General features: G+C 35.6%; 1 protein-coding gene across 1 annotated transcript in view; it reads right to left on the reverse strand.

Annotated features, from left to right (window-relative positions):
• terfa (telomeric repeat binding factor a) overlaps positions 1-6,763 on the reverse strand; it is a 285,122-nt gene extending 278,359 nt beyond the window's left edge. The window contains exon 1 of the mRNA XM_049473501.1: positions 6,752-6,763. The gene's annotated coding sequence lies outside the window, so the exon portion shown is untranslated. The remainder of the gene's footprint in view (positions 1-6,751) is intronic.
• Positions 6,764-7,951: the final 1,188 nt, after the last annotated feature.

Consider the following 7,951-nt stretch of genomic DNA (forward strand, 5'->3'; position numbering starts at 1 on the left):
TTTAAGAGTTCAGAAATCAATATTTGGTGGAATAACCCAGGTTTTTAATCACAGTTTTCATGCATCTTGGCATGTTCTCCTCCACCAGTCTTACACACTGCTTTTGGATAATTTTATGCCTGCACTCCTGGTGCAAAAATTCAAGCAGTTCAGTTTGGTTTGATGGCTTGTGATCATCCATCTTCCTCTTGATTATATTCCAGAGGTTTTAAATTTGGTAAAATAAAAAAAAAAACTCATCATTTTTAGGTGGACTCTTTTTTCCAGAGCTGTAAAACAACAAAAAAACAATAAAACAATACAAAAAACCCAATAAAACAACAATGTTCATTTTACACTAATATATACCTATAAATAGCAAATTCAGACAAAATTGTATATATTTTTTTCCAGAGCTGTAGGTGATGATGGCATGTTGTAATAAAGTGCTTTAGTCTGCTTAAAACAATCTACACCCACATGGTGAACACATACATCCTTATATTTATGTTTTACTGTCTGAACAGAACAATATGATAAAACACCTCACAGAATCAATTTTCGAGGGCCTACTTTTACAATTCATCAAATATCCAGTCAATATACTCGAGTGTGCGAGAAAAAATGATACTCAATTTGTAGAAATCTTGAGGGAAGTAAATGACAGTTGTGAGCGAAGAATTCAGAAGCACTTCTGAAGGAACCAGAGGGAATTGTCTTCTCTGAATAAACTCTTATTAATGTAACTCTCTTCCTCTATTCCTTTAATTCAGTTCTGTATCCAGAGGGGGAAATAGAAAAAATAGAACTCTGCAATGACAAAAAGAAAGAGGACTGGAGAGATATGATAAATGGCATAAAAATAGAGCAGCTCCTGCAAGACTTGCACACAGCTTCTTTAGTGTTATGCATATTCTATCAGAGGCTAAGCTATCATCTCTTTCTGTTCTTTATTAAGACAAAAATGCGACAAAATAATGGATAAAATTAGGTGAAATATAAAATAATCAGATCTGCCCTGAAGGAGTACTTTCAATCTGGTAGCTGTTGGACAAAGGGGGATTTGAGAAATGAAAAAAATAAATAAATAAATAAAAACAGGTAAAGGACAGTAAATCTGTGCTAAAAGGTCTGCTCTGAAATTCTGTATTTTTCCCTCTAACAGGCTCACTTAAATTCCTTAAAAAAATTCCCCAAAAATCGCCAGTGCGCCTTATGTATGAATTTTACCAGTCAGCGACAGCTCTTTCACTGTTTAGAGGTGAGCATTATTGGCCTGTAGCCTGCTGCTAACCCCAGCTACCACTGCTGGAGCAGTATTAGCATTAGCCGCTAACCAGGCTAATCGCTCGCTCTTTCGATCTTCAGAGTACCGTGTTAAAACAAGCCCCTTTGAACTAATATCACCCTGGTTTACTAAAACACTCAAGGTTCCTCAGTTTAGGAACTTTATGAATATGAACTTGTTTTCTTTGCATTATTTGAGATCTGGGATTTGAGATCTTTTTTGTTTTTCCAGCCGTTTCTCATTTTCTGTAAACAAAAAATGCGCTAAATGACAATATTTCTATTTGAAATGTTGAGAAATGTTAAGAAATGTTGTTTGTAGTTTATAGAATAAAACAACAATGTTCATTTTACTCAAACATCTACCTATAAATAGCAAAATCATATAAACTGATTCAGAAACTGAAGTGGTCTCGTATTTTTTTTTCAGAGCTGTATATGTACAGACAGACAAGGAGAAGAAACACCTGGGGAAGAAAACGAGGAGGTGGGGTTACAAATACGACAGGTGGGACACTAAAGATGAAGCGGGGCTTGGGAGGAGACAATAAGAGGAACAAAAGAGAACCATGTGCTTAAAGAGAACTTGTTGAGGAAGAAAGGGAAAACACAAAGCAAGAACACAAAACAGGACAGAAAGGACCAACAAAAGAAGAATTATTACAAACATGGGCTAAGGTTTAAGAAAAACTCTGTGTTTTTTTTTTTATTTGGGGTTGTACAGCATCATAAATTCATATTTGGTTAAATATCTGCACTGTAAGCCTGGAAGTTGAATTTGTAAAAAAAAATTGAGGAAACCTAAAAAAGTTGCCTTAAAAAGGTTAAGTAATGGATAAGTAAAACTTAAGTTAGCATAACTTAGAACATCAAGTTATTACAACTAAAGGGAAAGTTTATTTAATTTTTTTTATTTTTGTTATATTGTAAGACCAGATAAGTTGAGTTTTTAAGTAACTTTTTTTAAGGCAGACAATTTGCTCTTTTTTTTTTTAAGTAGAGGGAAGTGAAAACCTGAATTAGCATATATGAAAACATCAAGTTATTACAACTAAAGGGGAAGTTGATTTATTTCTAAGGGAGCCCAGGGGGAATCACTACTACACATTGATGGTGAGTGTTAGTCAGAAACTGTTGGACACACCCACTATGCAAATAGATTGTGACAGAAGCCAATGGAAAAGAAGCTGTTAATGGCAACAGACTAAACTCAGGTTTTATAAGTTGGTATAACTCAAAGATCTCAGTTTGGATGTATATATGTGCCCACAAATGTTCGACTAACTCAAAAAAATAAACTGTAAAAAAACAGACTTAAATCATTTGAGCTCAAACACTGTTTGGGTTTACAGTGTGTTGTGAAATGCCCAGGCCAGTATTGTTTTTTTTTTTTCAGACACATAAATGGTCAATTCTTTCCTCAAACCTCAATATAACTGATCATTGATTAGTTGTATATTATGTTTGCATTATCTAAATCTAAAATAATGGATAAAATTAGGTGAAATATAAAATAATCAGACAGATCTGCCCTGAAGGAGTACATTCAATCTGGTAGCTGTTGGACAAAGGGGGATTTGTGAAATGAAAAAAAAAAAAAAAAAAAACAGGTAAAGGACAGTAAATTTGTGCTAAAAGGTCTGCTCTGAAGTACTGTATTTTTCGCACTAATAGGCTCACTTAAAATCCTTTAATTTTCCCAAAAATCGCCAGTACGTCCTATGTATGAATTTTACCAGCTCTTTCACTGTTCAGAGGTGAGTATTATTGGCCTGTAGCCTGCTGCTAACCCCGGCTACCACTGCTGGAGCAGTATTAGCATTAGCTGCTAACCAGGCTAATCGCTCGCTCTTTCGACCTTCAGAGTACCGTATTAAAGCAAGCTAATATCACCCTGGTTTACTGGAAGACCTCAGTTTGGATGTTTATATGTGCCCACAAATGTTCACCTAACTCAAAAAACTAACTGTAAAAAAACAGACTTAAATCACTTGAGTTCAAACAACGTAAGGGTTTACAGTGTGTTGTGAAATGCCCAGGCCAGTATTGTTTTTTTTTTCAAACACATAAATGGTCAATTCTTTCCTCAATCCTCAATATAACTGATCATTGATTAGTTGTATATTATGTTTGCACAATCTAACTGTCCATCCGAGCATTACTCTGTTATTATATGACTCGTCTACAGGTATTGATTACCGCTGAGTACAATTTGCTGATTTTTCACAGCCACTGGAGGTTAGCCTGCACTGCTGCTGCTTAGACCAGCATCTGAGGATCCATCAAAGCATAAGATATATTTTTAGTCAGTCAGCATGAGGCAGCACAATAGGATCATTATACGATATCCTAATACATTCTCATTTCATTACAGCAGCATTTGTTCAATTAGCTCCTTGACCACCATCAAATTTTAATCTTCAGCGAGGAGCGTGCAGGGAACAAAAGCTCAGTCTGCTGAGCGAAACAAAGAGCCTGAACAGCATCCGACTCAAAAAAAAGAGGAGGAAATGATGATAGTCTGCTCATTCTTTCATTTATTTCCACTTCTTCATTTTAAATCGTATTGAGATCTTGTTTAACACCCTTGTCATATTTCACTGAAGAGGGTGAAAGGAGCACATACGATTAAGAGATTACTCTCTGATCTCTAATGCTGTAACTTTAAAACATTACACTGTTCCTCCACCGCTCACTCATATCCTCACACGTCTCGAGTTAAATACAATGGTTTAAATAATGTTTGACGTACAATTGGGTACTGAAATCTCTATGGAATAAGAGCAAGTTTAATCAAATGAAAGATATTGGAATATAAAAAAATATATATATAAAATGTTCTTTAAAATGTGCGTTTATTGTAATCTGTAAGGTAGAATTCCACTGATCAAATGCTGGTCCTACTATTCTAAAGCTATAGTCACATTACCAGGTTCAAATCAGATTTTTGCTTTAATGTGACACATCATAGTTCTGTAGACACATCAAATCAGACCTATTAATATCAGATTTGAGTAACTTTAGTTTTGTTGCTGTTCAATGAAAAACATTTCTGTCCATTTTTGTCCATTTTTAGTTTAGTACATAATATGAACCCTTACACTGTTTCAAAATTTTGTTGAATGGACCAATAGAAATTCCCCAAAAAGACCTGAAATAAACCGTTTTTACATCAACTTAATTGAAAGTTAAAGGTTTTATTTAGGGCTGTCAACATTAAAGCATTAATGCACACAATTAATTTGGAATCAGTAACACATTGTTATTTTTTAATGCAATAAATTATGCCACCAAGTTTGAACCCAACTTTGGCCTTAATCTGCCCTGCCCTCGCCCAACGCACTTTTTTTCTGGAGTGGTTCACTTTTGGTGAGAATGTGATCACTAATACTGACATTTATTTTTGTTGAGCTAAAATGCTGGTAAGGCACAGTTTAATCTGATATATTAGCCAGATAAAATACTGCTATGAACAAACACTGTCTCCGCTGCCTTATGCTGTTTACACACTAAGAGCACGGCATGTGCAGCGTTCACTCCTTGCAGCTGCAACACTTCATTTAATACAGCTGCGCTGCACATCCCACTGAAAACACTGTGTTAAAAAGACCAATCAGAGGACACAATGTTCTAGTGTGTTTCTTTGGTGCACATTTTGGTGTGTTTCGGTTAATGCCTGTTTAAAACCAAATGAAACAGAGAGAGAAAACACTGCAAGTATAAAAAATCAACTAATATAGACCATTGAAACCAAATAAAAGTGTGAAAAGCACTTTTATACTCAGCAAATTAAGTTTTAATTCAGAAATCCTCATAAAGCTGAGATGTTTATAATAAAGTAAAAAATAAATCCTCTATCCAATTTATCCTGCATTCTTTATTCCAGTGCCAATCACTTGTTTTATCTCCCCTCAACCATACAAGTATATACTTGTATTGACACCACTAATATGAGACCACTGGTTTTATGGTCTCAAGAACAATTTTGAGTGAGACCAGATTCAAGTACAATACTCTAGGGTCATAAAAATTCATGCAAAGGTCATACTCAAAATGATTGAGATCTTCGAGATCAGATTTTTCCTGTTCTATAAAATTGCTGGACCATAATTGACTTATTACATAAACATTCAAGGTTAATAATGCACACTGACATTTTAAGCATTTTTCTTAAATCATACGTTTTGCTCAACAGCATCTGAAAACTTTCTTCAGAGGTCACAGCAGGAGCCACACAAGAGCAGAGATTTTGGATGGAGCATAGACATGTCAATCCACAGACAGGAGATACAGTTCCTGAAAATAAAGAGGACACAGCAATTTACAGAAGAATGAAAACAACTGTTTCACTGCAGTCCCCATCACATACAGCCGGGCTGGAGCTGTGGAAGTGCTTGTCTATTTACAGGCTGAGAGGTGAATTGAGTTTTAAATTGTTCCTTACTTCAGAAAAACGACGCAAAGTTTTTAGCTCTGTTTATCTGTCGCATTATCACCCAAACCCTGCACACTGTACACTGCTCTATGGGCTTGTGCTTGTGAGTGAGTGAGTTTTAAGGACAGAATATATATTTGCATTTTATTGGAAAATCAAAGAAGGGAAACTTGCAAGACAAAAAATTATTTTGCAAAGTGCATTTTCTACAAACAAATATTTACTTATGAAACTGAAAACTTCTTTGTGGGTAGTGAGGTCAGGATCAAGTTTAGATTTCTTTCAAGAGTGTAGGCTAGTCTGTCTGGTCTAATTCTTGTGGGTCTTGTGGAATTCATGAAAAAAGGAATGGATTAGAGCTCTTTCACTGGCAGAGTCGGCAATTAAGTTTGGCCGTGGACCAGATATTTTCCAAGCCATTAGGTGGCGGGCCACAAAAAAAAATCTGTTTTAGAAGCTCTCCAGCCCAAAAGCTTGTTGAACCCAATAGCATAACAGTTGATCTCAAAGCAGGCAAACCCAATAAGAAAGGAAAAAATAAGTAAATAAACACACCGCTCCTCACGCAGGATCGAACCCGTGTCATCAGGGTCGCTGTCCAATACACTACCGCTGCGCCGGCTAGTGAATTGGGACACGGCTGGAAAAATTTACCCTTAGCCCAAAAACGCGCAGAAAAATGAGACAGAAGGCAGAAACTAAAGTCACATCCAGTGCAACAGAGAGACAGGGGAGGTTAATGACGTACATTCTATTTTCCATCACTGAAAAAAAGATAAAAAGAACAGGAACTACATTATTTTATTAGTACAACCCATAACAGAAACAATAAAATAAAGTAATAAGGGAGACACTATCAATCAATCAAATCACAGTATTAACATATTCAATATACTTCAAGGAAAAAAAAACACCCCGTCAACATTCAATTTTTGTTTATGCCTTTTGCCTGCATTGTTTAAATAGGTGTACTTTTCCTGTTCTTATGATAGCAAAGACACAAACATGCCCTAAACTCCAGCTACACAAGCGTGATTGCTAAAATAGGACCCCATATCTGGGCCAAATAACAAATCCATTGTCCATTATTGTAAGAGGAATGGAGGATTGGCATGGAGTCAAGCTGATATGGCAAATGATGAGAAATTGAAGTGTTTCCAGAAGTGTCCAAATTTCCAATACTCTTAAAACCTAAGAGTTAAAAAAAAAACTACTTTTGGCTCTGTAGAGAACATTTCACTGGAATCCTCAAAAGCTCCTTAGGGAACCAAAACAGGTTCATCTATGTCATCAATCTAAAACCCCCGTTCTCATCTTTATCTTACAGTAGTTCTTCGACTTCATCTGTTTTCAGCCTCCCTGCTGGAAATGCTAAATAAAAGCCATGTATCTGGAGCTGCTACATGTACGTTTTCTCAGACGCGGTAAGCCGAGGATCTGGATCATGATCTGATTGTTTCAGCAATAGATAGTGGCAGGGTTTGACAGAAGGCCATCTCTCCACCTGTCAAAGTTTCCATTTAGCGTCAACAAGGCGCCCTTTGCTCCATGTTCACTCCAAAGTGATGCTGACAGTCTAATTTCTTTCCTGTCTCACCAGGTGAAAATGGAAACTGTTGTTACTGTGCTTGTTATTGGTGCTGTGGACCGCCTGCGGAGGCTGATCTCGCTGCCATCTGATCAGCTGAGGAAGTTTTCATTATTCATGAGTTTTTTTTTATCTGCATTTTTTGTTAGAAATTAATTAGAAATGGTTACTAGTTTATACCTACACCTGTTGACCATTATATCAAAACCGGCTACCATGTTCACTGTAAAAAAAAAAAAAAATTAAAGTCAACTTAACCCTTTCAGACCTTAATTATCTTCAGTAATATAAATGATGTAACAAAAAAAATAATAATGCTTTTTTCTGTCTGTAATGCACAAAAGAAAGACTCTAATATTCTACTATAAAATCTACAGTACATAGCAAATTTATCCAATTATCCATTTATCTAAAATATTTAATCGTTTTTTTATTTATTTTTTTATTTCCACTGCATTAGAAGCGTTGCATGTGTTTTTTTTTTATTTCATATTGACCTTTTTTATTTTATTAAGTAAAAGAACATGATTAAAAAGTGTTCTAAATCACATTTAATTAATAAAACATAGCTGTTTACTGTTTTTTCAGTGTTCTTGCAGTGGGCGGGATCAAGCTACTCTTTCACTGGTTTATAAACTTGTTTGTTGGCTGGTTCATGGTCT

The sequence above is a fragment of the Astyanax mexicanus genome, chromosome 2 (genome assembly GCF_023375975.1).
Source record: "Astyanax mexicanus isolate ESR-SI-001 chromosome 2, AstMex3_surface, whole genome shotgun sequence".
Classification (NCBI taxonomy): Eukaryota; Metazoa; Chordata; class Actinopteri; order Characiformes; family Acestrorhamphidae; genus Astyanax; species Astyanax mexicanus.